We start from the raw sequence: 19,358 nt of genomic DNA, 5'->3' as shown, positions 1-19,358 counted from the left end.
GCCTTCGGCTTGGGTCATGATCTCAGGGTCCTGGGATCTAGTCCTTTGTCTGGCTCCCTGCTCAGTGGGGAGTCTGCTTCTACCTCTCCCGCTCCCCCATACTTGTATGCTCTCTCTCTCTGTCTCCAATAAATAAATGAAATCTTAAAAAAAAAAAAAAAAGAGTTTAGAGCAGTCTTCGAACTCACTATGTACTCCATGGTCAGGTCAGTCCCATCAGGGCCAAAACTAAGAAACGGGTTGTTTAAATTTTGTGTAACCTGTTTAAATTATGTAGTTGTCTAGAAATAAGTTTAACTTATGCAAGTATGTTGCAAAACGTAAATGGAGAATTTTTTTCTCCTTTAATAAATAACTCAAATCATTCAGGTTTAAAAAAATTGAGCCAAGGAGTAAGGTAATTTCCACTCTGTAACATTATTTTTTTTTTAAAGATCTTATTTATTTATTTGACAGAGAGAGAGAGACAGCGAGAGAGGGAACACAAGCAGGGGGAGTGAGAGAGGGAGAAGCAGGCTTCCTGCCGAGCAGGGAGCCCAATGCGGGGCTCGATCCCAGGACCCTGGAATCATGACCTGAGCCGAAGGCAGACACTTAACGACTGAGCCACCCAGGCACCCACTGTGTAACGTTATTAACATAAATTGATATCTACCTGAATACAGTTTCATTTTGGTTAACAATTTATAATGAGTTATGCTTGCAGATTTCGTAATCTCTGGCATTTCTTCCTTCCTTTTTTGTTTCTCTTTCAGAGGTTACCTGACTCTCCAAAATTTGCAACTCCAGTTAATGTTAATTCAGATGAAAGTTTATTGGAAAGTATATTGAATCCTGTGATCAAATAAAACTTGCAAAGCTGGTATCTTTATGCTGATGCTCAGGAACATTTAGAGAATATTCTCTTCACTAGGATTTCAGGGCATCTTGTTCTCCTGATTTTCCTTCTTCTGCCTTGGCTGCTCCTTCTCATTCTCCTTTGCTGCTTCCTCCTCAGCAACTCAAAATCTTAGCATTGGTACGTCTCCAGCTTAGTCTGTGGACTCTTCCATACTCTTTCTCCGTATCCCCTGTATGTTTCATCTGATCACACAGTCTGAAGGTTTGTATGCCATTGGCAAACTTCTACCACCCATCCTGACCTCTCTCCTGAAATCAGACTTTAATATTCAACTGTCTACCTGCCATTTCTTTTTTCTTTTTTAAAAATATTTTTATTTATTTATTTATTTGACAGAGAGAGACACAGTGAGAGAGGGAACACAAGCAGGGGGAGTGGGAGAGAGAGAAGCAGGCTCCCCGCGGAGCAGGGAGCCTGATGCAGGGCTCGATCCCAGGACCCTGGGATCATGACCTGAGCCGAAGGCAGATGCTTAATGACTGAGCCACCCAGGCGCCCCCTACCTGCCATTTCTACCTGGTTGTCTACTGTCTACCTGAAACCTAACATGGCCAAAACCAAAGTCTTGTTCTTCCCTGCCAAAGCACTCCTCCAGTGAATTCCCCATCTCAGGCCAAATTCTGCAGTTACCTTCGGCTCTTCCCTGCTTCCCACCCCCCACCTTCCCCATCCAATCCAGTCAGCGACTCCAGACAGCTCTCTTTCCAAACAGAAATCAGAATCTGACCATTTCTGACCCCCTCCATGGCTGCCAGCTTGCTCCTGGCCACCGTTCTTTCTCATCTGGATTGCGAGACAACTGTCCCTGACCAGCGTCCCTGTTACCCCCTTTGCTCACTTCAGTCTGTGCTCCACACATCAGCTGAGCGGCACTTCCACCTCCTGGGTGGGACATGGTGGGTCACTCCTCTGCCCATAACATTTAGGTGACCTCTGATCTTCATCAAAATTAAAATCCTCATGGGGCATCTGGGTGGCACAGTCGGTTAAGCATCGAATTCTTGGTATGGGCTCAGGTTGTGATTGCAGGGTCATGAGATCAAGCCCCACATGAGGTTCCATGCTGAGAGACTCTATCTCCCTCTTCCTCTGCCCCTTCCCTCCCCCACCTCTCTCTCTCTCTCTCAAATAAATAATTAAATCTTAAAAATAAATTAAAATCCTCACAATAGCCTACCACCTGTGGGTTCCTGCTGCTTCTGATTCAGCTCCTACTACTGCTTTGGAACATTGACTTCCTCCTATTTTACCAGCTCTCAAAGCATAGTCCTGTTTCAGGGGCTCTATTTTTTCTGTTACTTTAGGGCAGAACCTGAATCTCCGCAATAACCCTTTGTTTGACTTCCTCACATCTCTCGTTCCTTATTCAAGTATCTTCTTGGTGAGGCCTTCCCTCTCCATTCTTTTTGATATTTATATCCACATAATCCCTATTCGTGGAGACCTCCATCTCCATCTTTCTTTTTCATTTTTCTCCCTAAAACTTACTACTGTATTAATGTCTATAGATTTTACTTATTCATTTTGTTGATTTTCTGACCCTCCTCCAGCTAGAATGAAAGCCCCTACTCTATTTCATAGGTCACTGCTATATCCGCAACCTCTTGACTAGTTCCTAGAACATGGGGGTACTCAATAAACATTTGTTGAGTGAATAAATAAATGATTACTTCCCATCTTCCTCTCCCTAGGTAGAAGCGGGAACTATAAAAATATGAAAATATAATCTAAATTATTAGATAATCAGATTTGCCCATATTCATGTATAAATATAACCCAACTTGGTTGTCGGGATAGGTAAAAAATGTTATAAGAACATGCATTTTTAAAAGCTTGATCAAATACTGTTTTTTTCAAATCTAAAAAAAAACAAAAAACAAAAAACACTGGCAATCAAGAAATCAGAATTATATTGAATTAGTTGTTTCTGGGTCATTAAGGAACTTGATTGTGCCGTTGCTCCCAAAGCACTAAATATAGCTGATATCGAACCAAAGGTCCTTCATGATCCTTGAAACTTCTTTGAATTTCTAAAGAAATATTCAGGCTTATGGGAAGAAGTTTTAATGAGACATTGTACTGTTCAGGAGAGAAGAAATCATAGTTTCTGACCTCAGGGGCATTGATGAAATAATAGAGCAAAAGCTCTAGGGAAATTAGTTTTTAGGAAGTAGAATCGGGTGGCTCACTGCACATTCTAAATAGCATCGGAGTAAGAATGACAGTCTGGCTGATTGGGTTTAGTGTTGTGGATAGATTTGGCTGCTATGTCATCCACAGTAGATTGAAAATTTCCACATATCAACAAGATCTTACAAAGGTACAAAGACTACTGGGTAACAATTGATTCTAGGACTTCATTTAAGAATAGCAGGTAGGCCAAAGAGGGACCAGGACAATTCCAGTACTAGAATTTTCACCAGTGAAGATAGATAATTTTAAATTTATTCTTGTGCCTATCCTGATTTGTTTGGTCCACAACTGTTTATGGAACATCTGTGTACCAGGTCCTGCACCAGGGAGGGTGACCACGGCAGATAGGATCCCTGCCCTCAGGCAGCTTCTATCCTAGTTGGGGTAATAGGCATGCAACAGACAGATAAATATATAAGTGCAAATTGTGGTGAGCGCTAGAAGGGAAAAGTGGAAGGGAAGGGTGCCAGGGGAGAGGATAACAGAGCTGTGCGTGTTAAACCAGGTCTCATGAGAAGCCACCCTGAAGGTTCAACACATGGAGTATTTGAGGAAGCTATGTATGACAATCCTCTATAAGCACGTGCAGATATATGGTCCACTTCTTCACACCTTCTGAGACACAGTATACCCTTAGCGCCCATTTCCCTCTGCTGACACTTTTTCTCCACTGACTCCCCACCCTCTGCTATTATCAAGCCTCTCCTATTTTGAAATAAAAACATCGCATTTGAATTCTTCCCAGCTTTCCTGATTTCATTTCCTCACCACTAAAAGCCTCCCTTAGTTCCCTCCTTCCCACTTGTTGATTTTTTGCTTTACCCTGGTGTGTTTTAAATGGGTTTCTGAGGGGCACCTGGGTGGCTCAGTCAGTTGGGCGTCTGACTCTTGGTTTTGGCGCAGGTCAGATCTCAGAGTCCTGAGATCAAGCCCTGCACTGGGCTCTCAGCTCAGCACTGAGTCTGCTTGTCCCTCTCCCTCTGCTCCTCCCTGCCCCGCCTCTCTCTTGAATAAATAAATAAAATATTTTAATTGGGTTTCTGAGACATAGATCTATCAAAAAAGCTAATGCACATATACTCAAGGTTTTGATTCACCTGAACTACTTACATCTTTGCTTCAAGTACCCATGTCTTTTTATACTAAGCCACTGTATCTTAAGATAATGACTAAGTTATCATTTATATACTGTCTCACAAGACATGGCAGTTGAGAACAGATTAAAATTGTTCTAAACTAAAATGAGGTTCTTACCAAAAAAGTTTTAAATTTTTAGGTTGAGACCTGATCAAGGTAGAACCATGTATTGACATACGACACAAGGTAGATGTGGAATGGGTTATTGTAATAAAGTGTAAATAATAAATTAACCAAATTAATAATATATGAAAAAGGATGGGTTTTTAGATGTTTATTCTCTAAGTCAGTGGGCATACATTAGGTCACATTTTCTATGTCCTGTATCCAAGGAAGTACATTCACTCTTCCGCAGAACATTTGCTTTATTTATGTTTAAAATGCTATTTTTAAGTCATTTTTGTTTAGGTGGTTGTACTTTAAATGTAAGCAGACATAATATATAGCAAATAAATACTTGATAGTTTTTCCTGCCCCTTTCTGTAGAAGCACGAGCTATGTGAGCCAAGCATGACTTTAAATAGGATACAGGGAGGAATTAGAAAGAGTGGAATGGTCGCCCAAACCCCATATTAAAATTTATCCTTGTCAGCACTCCGTGATTCCACATTCCTTTCGGGTTAATCAAGAAATCATTGAAAGATGTTAGAGGGAAAATACAATTTTGTAAGGGGAAGGAAGTTCGTATTTGGAGGAAGGGAATATGTATGGCCACTATAATAACAAATAAGGAAATGCATATGTGAACTTCCACAAATTCATGGTTTTACTGAGCAAGAGTAGAAAGATTTATTTTCTTTTCTTTGTTAATTGTTCCTTCAGAAATAAACCCTACTGTGCAGGAAACTAGGCACTACTCCCTCCCTTCTCCTGATACTGAAAGAGTTTGATTTACTGAATTCTTCAAATCAGCATCTGATCATTGACCAGTGATGTCTTTTGGGTTAATTCAGTCAAACCATGCAGTGTGCCCAATGCAGACAGTCTGTTAGAAGCACATGGTTAGCTTGCTCCTTCCTCATTCTGTCTGCCTCTATTGTTTCTGCATTTTGGTTGCTTTAATCCTACCATCTTGAATCTTATACCCCAAATTATAGTATGCTCACTATATGCAGGGTTTCTCCTCCTACCCGCCTCCTCCTCCTTCCCCCAGTGACATTTCATTCCCAAGAAAAACATCACCCTCCCCTCTAAGTTCACTGTGTTTACGTTTCTCTGCTCTTTTCCTCTCTCCCCTTGGCATGCTGGTTTAATCAATTTTACCAAATGACTTTCCTGGCAGCTGTAAAAAGAAAACCCAGAGCAAGTTAATAGCGATCTAATACTGTACTTTTTGTCATTTCTCTAAAATGTACAGAAATGTTTGGTCATTGGATTGATTTTTAATGATCTAAATGACCAGATGTCTCAACGCTGCACTGCAGCAGCCTGATAATAAATAGGAAAGGGGAGGGGCTTGGGCACTGGCTGCTTACTCAATGCTAGATGAATAATCCCCAAACACCAGCCAAGGAGACAATATAAAGTATCAGCCTTTGCCAAATCATGTATTAGCATTTTTAAACAAAGACACCTAGCTGTTTTAATTTTCTGTATGGAAGAACTAAAACAAGATGTTTTTGATGAGGATTTAGAAAGTCAGTGATAGGGTTAGGAATCAAACTGCAGCCTAATTCTATGCGTATCTGTTGACATAAGCAGGACGTCAGTGAAGCACCTCCCAATATCCCCAAATAGCATCTTGGCATCTCAAGGATGGAGAAAACATTATTTTTTATCTGAAAGGCAGTAGAAGTCCCAAACATGTATGAAATCAGTAAATTGTAGAATAAGTCACTTGTTTTTTTCCCTCTGTAAGAAATAAATATGAAAAAAAGATAAGTATAGAGAAAGAAAACAATGAAATCTTATGGTCTGACCATAAGATTTATTAACTAGCTGCATAAACTATAGATGACTTGCTTAACTATTCTGTGCTTTGGTTTCCTCACTGAAAATGGACAACTAGCTGTACTGTTCTGGAAGATTACATGTGGAGAAGCAAGTCAGGTGTTTAGCATCTCGTCTGGCACTTGCTAAATACATAGCTCATGATCATCATTACCCCAACTACTGTCTCTATAATGGTACCTCCCTCCCAACCAGTTCTTTCCAGCCATGTCTAACCTCGCAGGGCAAGGCTGCTCTCAGTGTGGTGGGTAAAGTGGGTTTTGGAGTCCACTTGCAGTTCAGCCACTTACTTTCTGGGTCTTTGAGCAATAAATAACGCCCCTAGTTTCTTCAGGTTCTTCATCTATAAAGTGGGGGGGTGTTAATATTCAACTTTGTAGGGTTATTGCAAGTATTAAAACAAATAACTTGTGTAAAACTCAGTGCACAGTACTTTCCCCAGAAAGGAGAGTAAAAAAAAAAAAAAAAAAAAAAATGTTAGGTGCACTTGGGTGGCTCAATCAGTTAAGCTTCTGACTCTTGATTTTGGCTCAGGTCATGTCATGATCTAAGGGTCGTGAGATCGAGCCCTGCCTCTGGCTCCATGCTCAGTGTGGAGTCTGCTTGGGATTCTCTGTGCTCCTCTCCCTGCTTGCACTAAATAAATAAATAAATAAATAAATAAATAAATAAATAAATAAATAAATAAATAAAAATAATAAATAATAAATAAATATAAATCAATCTTTCTTAAAAATGCTAGCTTTATTTTTCTTTCTCCCCTCATTTGCAATGCAGTATTGCAATGCGATATTGCACTATTGTTTCTAAATGGTATATGGAAGGAAGCTAATTAGTTTCTTATTTTAATGCTTCAATTAATACAATGCTCTTTTGAGAAGCTCAGCTCGATTTATATAGCTAAGATATACAGATACATGGTTTACACCAGCCTGATCTGGGGCTCTCACTGATTAAAGGAGTTTTATATATATTTCCTGTCTTATATAGTGTAGTTCTCTTTGAGAAATAAAGTATTTCATTTTATAATATTGGATCTTAGTTATCTATAATAGTGAAGTTGGACTGACCAGTGGTTAGTTCCATTAAGTCTGTTTCATGGCCTAGGCCAGACAGCTTATTAATGGATACTCTTAACCATTCCACTTTGGTCTAGATGGTAACTGAAGAGGGTCAGTCTCACTGTTGGTAAAAGTGATCTGGAGGCACTCTTTCCTGATGATATCGCAAGCATGGTCTTTGTGTCTGAAAGACACCATCTTCCTTCCCCACATCCCATGTTGCAAGAAAATTAGATTCTAATTGAAAGAACAGAGCCCAGGAGTTGTAATAACAGGAGTTTCTCAAATTTTCATTTGAGAAATGTTGTATCCTTGGGGTAAATGAGATCAATTTTGGCCTATTATGACAGTGTTCCCAATGTTTTTCAGATGTTGGAGAAAGTGTGGCAGTATAGCAAACTTTTGTGTATTCCATGGGGGCAGGGGTGGAGAATAAAACAAGAAAGACAGACATAAAAACAGAGTAGAGTTTTATGGGATGTTTTAATTTTTTTTAAATATGTTAAATCTTTAGAAATAAATTTATTATCAAAAATATAAGTAAGTTTTATATAGGGTTGGAAAGCTGGGTATCAATCAACTATATTGTACAATGTTCCAAAATTTTTAAACGGTTAGAAAAAAAGGAATAAACTTTTGAATTGCCATTTATTAAATACTTTTTTTTAATCTCTGGAAATAGCAAATATCCTACAAACTTCATAAATCGATATTACTGTCTTTATGCATAATGAAAGTATTTTGATCATGTGCTGTTATTTTATATTTGTTAGTGTGCATTCTTAAACATCTTCAACCCTGTTATATGTTTGGAGGCTTGAAAGTTACTAAGGAGGGAGGAAGGAGAAAAGTATGGCTTCTTCTAGAACTCAGCATGTGGTCAGAGAAACAAACAGGATTCTTGTATTATTATAAATGATTACAAAATGACTATCTTTGTGTGTGGGTGTGCACATGCACCCTTGCACTTGAGCAGTCACTTTTGTAGAATAGACTTTTTGCCAGTCGAGGTTTTTTGTGTTCTGCAATTTTAAAAGTCTACTAGGGGCACCTGGGTGGCACAGTTGGTTGAGAGACTGACTCTTGGTTTTGGTCAGGTCAGGATCTTAGGGTGGTGAGATTGAGCCCTGAGCCCATGCTCGGCACAGAGTCTGCTTAAGACTTCCCACCACCCCACGCATGTGTGCATGCATGTGCTCTCTCCCTCTCTCTCTCTTTAAAAAAAAAAAAACCTTAAAAAAAAAAACCTTAAAAAAAAAAGTCTACAAAAATGTACGCCAAGAAAGTCTTTCCCAATCCTTGTTTCCACCAGTTGTGTATGGCTGTACCTATTTCCCACCCCCTCACCATCTCTGGATATTTTTGTCTTTAATTTTTACCAACATGTAGGCAAAATATCTCATTCTAATTTTATTTCTTTGGTTCCCAGTGAGATTGAACATCTTTTTCTTTTTTTAAAGATTTTATTTATTCATTTGAGAGAGAGAGAGAGAGAGAGCACGAATGGGGGAGAGGCAGAGGGAGAGGGAGAAGCACACTCCCCGCAGAGCAGGGAGTTCTGCTCGGGGTTTGATCCCGGACCCAGGTTTCATGACCTGACCCAAAGGCAGACGCTTAACCCTCTGATCCACCCAGGCGCACCTGAACATCTTTTCAAATAGCTATTGGGTATTTGTAGTTCTCCTTGTAGGATACTTGCTCACATCCATTTCCCATTTATCTTTTAGGTTATTGGTCTTACTCTAATTAATTTATAGGCTCTTCTTAAAGCAATGATACAAAAGCCACACCACAGCTACGTTTATAGTCCATCCTGCTAACTCACATTGCATGAGTAATTGCTTGAGAACCCTGTGTCATTTGGCCTCTTCATATTTCGCCACTATTGTTTTCCTTCTTTCCTAATTCAGCCTTCCCACCCCTGCAGTCAGCAGCTTAGATGGCAAATGCTTGAGGGTGGCAAGGGGAACACATATGTGCCATGTGGTTAACCTCTACCTTTCAGTGTAATTCCAACACATCTAAGAAATCTGTATCTTCGTTACTTTCCAGATGCAAACATTAAGATTCAGTGAAGGTGGGGAAATGAGCCCAAGGTAAATGAACTAATAAGAGACCTCAAGTCTGTCTGATCATACCAGAAACCGGTACTCCTTCCAGCAGCCCCTGCTTTCTTCAGTACAAGTTCTCTGACCTTAGCTACTTTACAGTACACTTGGGGCGCTAAGGAGATGTAATGCAGACAGGGCCAAAACTGAGGCTTAGGTTTATCAATCTCAAGCTTTGGCTGGGGCCTAAAGGAGGGAGGGCGAGGCTTATTTAAGAGGGATAAAGCCATCCTGCGATTGACCTGAGGAAGGGAAAGAAAAATGAAAAAGGCAATCTCAAAAGTACTGAGGCCACAGTGCCTTCCTCAGTGAGCTGGAGCCTGCAAACTACAAATGCAGAGGAAAACGAGACAGCCCAAGTATAAATGGGAACGCACTTAAGTGTTTGTGACCTGCTGGAGAAACAACAACAAAACAACAACAACAACAGCATGGACTGGCCAACACTAAGATCGATGGTCCCTCATTATGGAATGCCGTTCAGACAGCGGAGTTAAATGAAGCAGAACTGCATACACCCAACTACCAGCTTCTCCTGGCAGCAAGTGTATTCAAATACCAGAGACCTGCCTTTGTGGGGAGAGGATTGGTTATACCTTGGCCTATTTATCCAAAAGCAAAACTATGGGTGGAGGATTGCCAGAAGTGTCTTCTTGGAGTATAAAGGACAATTATGATAGCTTGGGCCACCAGCTTTCAGTGAATTCCATCTGGTACTTTACAAATTAGCTCATTATTCTGCTGTTCTTATGAACATGTTAGCCTGCAAACATATCATTGTCACAAATTAGTCACTTAGTCTTTCTCTGAAAGTAATTTAATATAAGCACACCCACATCATAATATGGAATAGTAAAATAGGTTCTTGCTTGATCCTCTAAATGGAATTCAGCATTAAGTATGATTCAGTTTCCAAGGGATTTTTGGCACACACATCATCTTCTGATTTGCTGAGACTGGGAAGTGATTGTTGCCCTGAATATTGACAATATCATGTAATATTCGAGATCTCTTTGGTTTCCCCATGAACTCTAAGAGAGAGCCAAACCTACTGATAAATGATGGATCTGCAAATTGAACACAGCCTTTGTTTTTATTTACATTTGTTTTCGCAGGTGTCATCACAACTGTTGTTTCAATTCAAGAATAGCATTTGCAATTTGGAGAATTATCTTGAACATCTGATTTTAAAGCGCTCTTTGTAGCAGATGAGTGCACCCCTCACAATTTAGAAAGACAAAGTGAGACAACATAAGTTTCCCTTTACTGTCTAACTTGATTACCTATTAAGAAATGCCCTTGTTTCGGGGTGCCTGGGTGGCTCAGTTGTTAAGCATCTGCCTTCGGCTCAGGTCATGATCCGAGGGTCCTGGGATCGAGCCCCACGTCGGGCTCCCTGCTCAGTGGAGAGCCTGCTTCTTCCTCTCCCTCTGCCTGCCTTTCTGCCTACTTGTGCTCTCTCTCTCTCTGTCAAATAAATAAAATCTTTAAAAAAAAAAAAAAGAAATGCCCTTGTTTGGATTACAATAAATATTCATGGTGAAATTTCTCGATGAAGATACCTTAGTGAAGATGGCGCAACTTTGGAGCCGTCAACTCAACGGTTGAACATGAACGTGAAAGTAACTTACTGTCTTAGAACATGAAGTCTCAGGGTAGAGTGCCCCAGGGATGGCTATTAAGAGGCTTGGGAATATCATGTCGGTTCTGCTTTGCCATGTTAGCATGTTGTCCGCTTGCTCAGGTTGACTCTCCCCATTATCACAAGATGATGGCCCTGGCCAGGCACAAGGTCCAAAGGTAGAAAATGAACCTGTTGTTCCTTGTGCTTCTCTTTCTAGAAAACACTTCACCCAGAAGTCATCTCAGCTAACTTTATATCTCTTTGGCAGGTTTGGTCTTGGGACATAAATGAATTACTGCCCATTAAATGGAATTAGACCGTTTAGGATTTACCCCTCAGATGAGTATGGAGCCTCTTTCTTTGATCACTTAGCTGCTTCAAAAAGTAGATTCCCACGGGCGCCTGGGTGGCTCAGATGGTTGGGCGTCTGCCTTCAGCTCAGGTCATGATCTCGGGGTCCTGGGATCGAGTCCCGCATCGGGCTCCCTGCTCCTTGGGAGCCTGCCTCTCTCTCTCTGTCTCTCATGAATAAATAAATAAAAATTAAAAAAAAAAAAAAAGTAGATTCCCACAAAAAATAATGGGGTTTCTGCCAGTAAGGAAGAAGGGAGGGTAGATATTGAGTAGCTTATCAGGAGTGCTAAAGGAACTATGATGTTAATCACATGGTTACAAATGTTAAAACTGAAGTGTCAGCAAAGGCAGTGAGATGCAATAGAAGCTCATCTCAAAATATGACCCCAATCCTAAATTCCAGTTTTCAAAATAGGTGGTCAGAAATCAATTTCATGACATTTGGGCCCCGGATACAAATGCCCTTAGCTCAGATTGAGACTATAAAAGAGTTCAGAGAGGGAAAAGAAGAGTAATTTACAAAAAGGCGTTTGTTTTTGTTTTTCTTTTTAAGAGATAACTGGGCATTGCTGTGAGTACTACCTTGCCCTCCCTCAAAGAGGGCTGCTGTCCTTTCATTCCAGGCAAGCCCAGAGAGAGGATTCAGTGGTGGGAATCTTTCTCATGGACCAGATGTACACCACACTAGAGAGACGGCTGGCCGTAAAGCCATTTTATGTCTTTCCCATGAGAACTATCTGGAAAAAGCACTTGGACTCCAACAGCAAGAGTTTATACGGACTGGACCACTAGAAAACCAGAGGCTTGGTGGGGCGTTGATGAACGAGCAGCACTTTGAAAGCAAAGCTCTGCCTGACTCATAGGAATTGCAGCCAGGGAGCCCAGCAGGGATGCGGCTGATGAACCCGCAAAAGTGCCCACTAGACAAGGAGGCAGCTCTCAACATCTGCCAGGCCCCTGATGCAAGATACATCTTATAACAGTGCCAGTTCAAGGAGAACAACTTTGTCCTTCCTTTCATCATGTCCTCCCGTGCTCTTCAACCCCAGAGTATTCACTACCAACACCTGGCAAGTCAGGAGAGCTGACTTGCCCCACCCACTCACCTTACTGCCCACCGCTGCAAGCAGCAAGGAAATGTGAGTTGAATCACGTTCAGATTTTTGGATTACAATTTGGAATGGCTATTCTAATTTCTGAATAGAATCTGGGCTGATAAGGTGAATATAAAGCTCTGTATTGCCTAAGAGTGCCCCGAAAAGTCACAAGACTTTCTTCCTAAATAAAACTTAAAGGGGTAGTTAAGAAACCAAATAAAATGTGTCACATGTCCTTATTTTCAATGATTTTGTTACAATATTGATACTGTTATATACATATTTAAAAAAAATATCCTGACAATACCACAATACATTTGTATCTCTATTTGGATATTTATCCTATTGTCCTCTAATATTTGAGAGGAGAACCAAGGAAAATTATTTACACCGTCCAACAAATGTTCTGATCTTTAAAACACTTGCGCTCCAGGAGAAAGCTCTCAGTGTAGGTCTGCTTGAAAAGAGTGGGAAGCTGTAAGTCATTTGGAAAGTAAGACAAATGGGAAAGTTAGTACAGGGTAGTAATACCCACCAAATCCCACTCAACCGTCTATCACTTACCCTTGTCCTTATTCAACACTGCCTCCCTTCAGACTCCTTTGGACTGGGAGTTTAGGACTGTCATTTGCTCATTATAGCTACAGTCAATGAGGAGAGGCCACCAGGGGTTTGGAGCTGCAACAGTCCCTTGATCCTTCTCCTTCTGGAACAAAACTATCCAATCCTATCAGCCTCATCCCAATTGGCCTGTACCTGTAATCGGTGGGTAATTACTGGGGAGAGGGAGAAAAGCGAGTTTTTATTTTCATTAACTTTGTTCCTGCTCCTTGTATAACTTCCATTCTTTTAAAAATGAGGCAGGAATTTCAAAAACCAAAGAAGTTTGTTGAGGGTCCTGACAACAAAGCACTGGATGCTCATCTGTCCACTTTTTGCTTTTTAGTTTTGCTCCGCCTCTTGTTCTATCACCAATCTAAAGGGGAAGAGTCAAGGGGAAAAGAGGAGAAATCCTCACAGTAAATTTACCATTTGATCAGTTTTGCTGCTTTGTTTTTTTGGAAAAATTTAAGGTTTATTTGTGTCTTCATCCTTTTTCTCTTCTTTTTCTTTTTGTGACTAAGAACAACAGATGAAACCAGGTTATATTGTACTTTGAATTTTTTTCCCACTCTTTACTTGCTTCCTGTAGAGAAAAGTATAAGATATATTGCTAGGCAATTGGATTTCATATTATAATAGCTTTCTGCCTCATTCACTGTGGGACCTATGTTATGTTTTGCCCATTTGAATCTATTAAGTGATTTGTAGGGTCTGTGGTGATGTTTTTAGGGGTGAAATATGGCAATTATAGAGAAAGATACTGAACATTATGAATTTATCCCCAAGTCATAATTAAAAACAACAGAGCAGGGGCAGCTGGGTGGCTCAGTCGTTAAGCAGCTGCATTCGGTTCAGGTCATAACCCCAGGGTCCTGGGATCGAGCCCCTGCATCGGGCTCCCTGCTCTGCGGGAAGCCTGCTTGTATTCCCTCTCTCGCTGTCTCTCTCTCTCTCTCTCTGTCAAATAAATAAAATCTTACAAAAAAAAAAATAGAGTAGAGGGTATAAAATGCTAGGTGAAAGAGAGGGGATCTATCTAAAATAGGCAGCCAGTATTTAATAACTGGCCTTGAATTTATTTTGTGCTCAAATGCACAGAATGTTTTACTTAGTTATATCAAAATGACTTCACAACTGTTGTTCCAAAATATCAAATTCTGGTTTTAATACATTTTAATATTTTAAATCTTTTAAGTGATTGTGTTAAAATAATAACATCTATGCCTTTTCTTCCCTTAAAAAGGAATTATGCGTTTCAAGTACTAAATTTTCTTATTCCACAAAGCTAATGAAACGCACAGTATTTTCTCCTTCCTTAATCTCTCTCTCTGTCTTTTGCCTCCTTATCTGAAACACATTAACATTCTGTGAACAAAATGGTGAAAGGGGTTTGAGAAAAAGAAGCTAATATTTTGACTGGGAGTGTACCAGATGTCAGTCATAGCAAAAGAATGCTCTCTCCAGAACCTCTGGATGTGGATATAGATGAAGATACACTAACTGTTAGTTACTCTGTGTGTGTTTTAACTTAAGCCTCTTGATCAAGTAATCCTTAATTCAATGTCAAGCTAATTCACTGTGGCTATTCAATATTACAATAGAGTATTAATTTTAAATTGCTTTACTTTTGGAGGGAAGGAAAGGATTTATGAACAGCAAAGTAATGTTTCTTATATGGTGACTTGTCTAGTTCAGATTTTGATTGCAAGGAAAAGAAACCAACTCAGACCAGCTTCTGTAAAAAAAGAGGGAATACAGTTACTGTAAAGACACTGAAATTCTCAGGAACAACGTATAAATGGGCCTTGTTGGACTTGTAAAACTCAGGAATTGAAGCACCTCCTCTTTTTGTGGCCATGTCATCTTCCATTCCTGTTTGGCTCTTTGGAACTTCTCTCTGTGATTGCTACAATCTCCTTAGTCATCAGTTTGCACTTGACCCAAAATGGCAGCTTCAGCTCCCAAGTCCACATGATATTTTGGTTCAAGCCAAATTAGAACTGATTAGAGTCTCTGTTTTTCTTATGACCACCCATATTCCAAAGATAGACTATTAATATTCACTACACAGTGAATGAATCAGGTGGCAGTGCGTAGTTTTCATACATATTCCAATCAAGTTTTATAAGGATAGAGTATAGGGGAGGCAAGCTCTTTAGAAGGAGTTTTAGGCAGACAATCATGTTTGGTGTAGCTGTTTATTTATTTATGATAATCATTGACTCAACTCAACAAATACTTCATTGACCACTTATATACCAGACACTGTTCAAGGTACTGGGGATATAGCAAGGACAAAACAGACCAAAAATCTCAGGGCCCCTGCGGAGTTTACCTTTTTTTTTTTTTTTTTTAAATATTTATTTGTTTATTTGAGAGAGAGAAAGAGAAGGAGAGTTGGGGGGAAGGGCAGAGGGAGAGAATCTTCAAGCAGACTCCCTCAATGTGGGCTCGATATCATGACCCATGAGATCATGACCTGAGCCAAAACCAAGAGTCGGACACTTAACTAACTGAGCCAACCAGGCACCCCTGGAGTTTACATTTTAATGGTGATCTTTAACCATCTATTTTAAAGATAACTGGAATATTAGTGTCTTCATACAGTAAATACAAGATGTGGAAATAACAATACACATGTGTCTGTATCTATATAGTATCTATATTATAAATATAGATAATTTGTAAATATCATAGTCATATTTGCTTTTAGGTAATCTTCTTAACTGTCAGTGGTGTGTGCGTGTGCATATGTATATGCATTGGGAGCAGCAGTTGAGGTCTTTGCCTTTTAAATGGCATCTGATTTGCACACTTTGATATAGCCTCTAACTTTCTATTAAAATGACTATGAAAATATACCCTTCAAAAAATACAACTAAAAAGTCACTAAAACCCAGGATTGATGGCAATTCATTGCTAGAGAATCAAAGAACCAATAAATTAGGTTGGAAATATATTATTACTATATATATTATTATATATATTACTATACTATTACTATAGTATATATGTAACTAAAGAAAGGAGATTATACCAGCAGACCAAAGATAGATCAAAATTAGGGAGTTAGAGTTTGCAAGTAATCACATATTTGAGCTGGAGTAAAATAAACACATACTGTTATCAAGATGTGTGATCAGAAGCTTCACTGTGCAGGTAGACGTAACTTTAGTGTTGATGCTTCCAACTGCGAATGAGTATTGCTTCTGGCCCCAGCTACAGTGTTCCTGTGGGCCTGGAAAAAGAATGAATTAGTTATCCATTTTTGTTTTTAATGCTTGTTATTGATTCAGCTAATAGTACTGGTGGTACATTTAAACTCTTATTAAATATATATTTTGAATTTGACAGTTTAGCTTTGAGGTTTGAGGTTGGATTTTTCAAGACTACCAGAGATTCTATCTGATAAATATTAAAAACTTGGGTTTTATATTCCAATACATAGATATTAACTAAGAAAGACATTGGGGAGGGTATGTGCTATGGTGAGCGCTGTGAATTGTGTAAGACTGATGAATCACAGACCTGAAACAAATAATACATTGTATGTTTAAAAAAAAAAAAGATAGTAGGAAGGGAGAAATGAAGGGGGGGAAATCAGTGGGGGAGATGAACCATGAGAGACTATGGACTCTGAGAAACAAACTGAGGGCTCTAGAGGGCAGGGGGGTAGGGGGATGGGTTAGCCTGGTGATGGGTATTAAAGAGGGCACGTTCTGCATGACACTGGGTATTATACGCAAACAATGAATCATGGAACACTACATCAGAAACTAATGATGTAATGTATGGTGATTAACATAACATAATAAAAAAAACCTAAGAATGACTATTCTTCCTTAATTAACAGTAAATATAAAAATAATACTAAATATGTTTTTGTCCTCATTGGTATTTTAATTATGCAAATAATATATGGAAATAGTCTCATTGAGAAGATTAATCAATTCAGAAATAAGTAAAGTAAAAAGTAAATTTTTTAATGAGGCCCACTTTTAAATTCCCTATCTCAGAGGTAATTAGTTTGTCAGTAGTTTGGCATATATCTTTCTGGTTCTTTTCTTCTACATTGGCATCAATATATTTATATACACCTGCACATTTAAAATCATATTAACTGTATCAAATAATCCATACTAAGATATTACTCTGAAAATCTGCGTTGTTTTTCTTTCTTTTTTTTTTTTTCACCTACCAATATTTCAGATACTTTTCCAAGTAATTCTTAGGACTCTATAACATTTCATAAACACAGGTATATTTTGAAGCTGAACCTTATCACACGAGAAATATTTTTATTCCTTTGAATTCTGAAACAAATATGATATAAAGCCTTTAGAAAAGTTATAGGTAGAAATAAAATATAATTCCATTTCAGAAGGGACTTCAAACATTATCTCATTGAATTTTTCTATTTTTTTTTCCATTTCAATTTAAGTAAGTTGCAGACCCAGTAAAGAGTCTATATTTTATCACATTTTCTAATCATTGAATTTAAAGTATATGTGAACAGCATTTAAAAAGCTCTCTTTTCATTACATAGTATTTTTCTATAATTTACCTGAGTAAGTTAAAAATTACAATAGCCTATGAATTTGCTATTATTTCTATGTTACAGATAAGGAAATGGAGTCTCATGGAGGTTTAGTGAGTTGTTCAAAATTACACAAAAAGTAAAAGGCAAAGCCTGAAATTAAGGGCTCATGTTTTGAGACTCTAAGACAGAATGCAAATTCAACTTTTTCTTTTCAAAGCTGCTGTGGATTTTTTCCACATTTGATTTTTGAATAATAAATATTAAGTGCTTTCTTTGTATTCTAGCGTTAGGTATTCTACCACTTCTACTTTAAAAAATACTAAAAGTAGAATTTAGCAAGCATTCTAAATATCCCAATTAGGAAATGTGTTTGATATGAGAATTTTTTTTCCTGCAAATGTATTGATTTATCATTTAAACTGAGAAGGTGATGATTCAAAATGACTTGTATTAGTTAAATCATGAAAATTTCTACCAAAGCAACTGTTGCTTTTAGGTGATCAAAATAGATGCCTAGTGATTTTTTTTTTTTCACTTTTCAATTAGTGGTTGTATCCTTGATTATAGAATATGTAGAAATTGAATGTACTAACAACTTGCTGAAACATGACACAGTTCCCTCTGACTCTTAGCAATGGAAACCATGGCTTCATGAAGAGCTCCTCTTCTTTCAGTTATAAATGTACTGAAGTTATAAATGCCTTCAGACTTTGCTAGAACTTGCCAGAAGTGGGAAGTCATCTCTATCAACATGGTCATTAGTTAACATTAGTTAACATTTACTGAGTGCCAACAATGTTTTTGGTGTTACAAATACACAGAGGAAGATGCTGTTTCTTTCCGGAGGGATTGGTTTTCTTTAAGAGTGGGAGAGAAAATTTGCTTTTGAATGCCTGCTCCACTGGGAGGTAGAGGTGGGGAATGTGCCGTCATCTTACATTTCATTCTACATATTAAAGAGTGCCACTCTCACCTCTTTATTAATTGGTGATATATATAATACAGAGAAAAACATATATATATATGTTTTATGTATATATATACACACATACCCATGTACGAAGTGCACATAAATTTCATTTTTATTGGAAACATTGGAAATTTTTAAAAAATACTGTTTTTCTGACTTTAGGTGAAAAAGTCATATCCCCCAAGATAGCCAATTACTGTAGCTTCTGTTTCCTAAAATATGACATATTTATGCTACAAATACAGAGAATGTGCTTAAAAAAGTTTGTAGAGGTATTTGCATATGTACATATTTTTATACAAAATCAGTATGTAGAATAGAGGGATCAGTTTTTTCATTTGACAACTACAAGACAGAAGTTCTCCAGCCTTTTGAAAATATGGGACACGTCCCTAAAATATATGAACTAATAATTAGTATTCATAAAAGATTAATAAGAGATCACCTTTTAGATCCTTGTTATTTCATATCTAAATCCAGAGGAGCTTTTATTATGTAAGTTCATTAAAAGGGAGTCATTGATTTTAGCTATTGGTTATAGCAGAATGTGACGGTGACAGAAAGATACACCTTAACACCGTTCCATTCTGAAATACCGTTCCATTCTGAAAGTGAAACTCAGGGAAATCTGTGAGGTAAGTCATTACACCCTCCCTATCAGATAAGTGACTGAAGAGTTTAGAAAACACCCAAGCTCAGAAACTAGGGTGTGTCTGTATTATGCTATGCTTGTATTAGCATAAAGGTCTAACTTCATTGTTTGTATGACGTTCATTGTGAGGGAAACCCATCAGTTGAAGGCGTTTGAAGAACTCTCAAT

The 19,358-nt window shown here is 38.5% G+C and overlaps 1 protein-coding gene across 5 annotated transcripts in view; it reads left to right on the top strand.

Annotated features, from left to right (window-relative positions):
- The window catches only part of PDE4D (phosphodiesterase 4D), a 745,734-nt gene that overhangs the window by 149,769 nt on the left and 576,607 nt on the right, over positions 1–19,358 (top strand). The window lies entirely within an intron of this gene.

This window comes from Mirounga angustirostris, unplaced genomic scaffold, assembly GCF_029215605.1.
Source record: "Mirounga angustirostris isolate CCGP_5_RB_7025 unplaced genomic scaffold, mMirAng1.0.hap1 SCAF_7, whole genome shotgun sequence".
Lineage (NCBI taxonomy): Eukaryota > Metazoa > Chordata > Mammalia > Carnivora > Phocidae > Mirounga > Mirounga angustirostris.
Note: the sequence above shows the minus strand (reverse complement) of the source record. Positions and strands in the feature narration are given on the sequence as shown.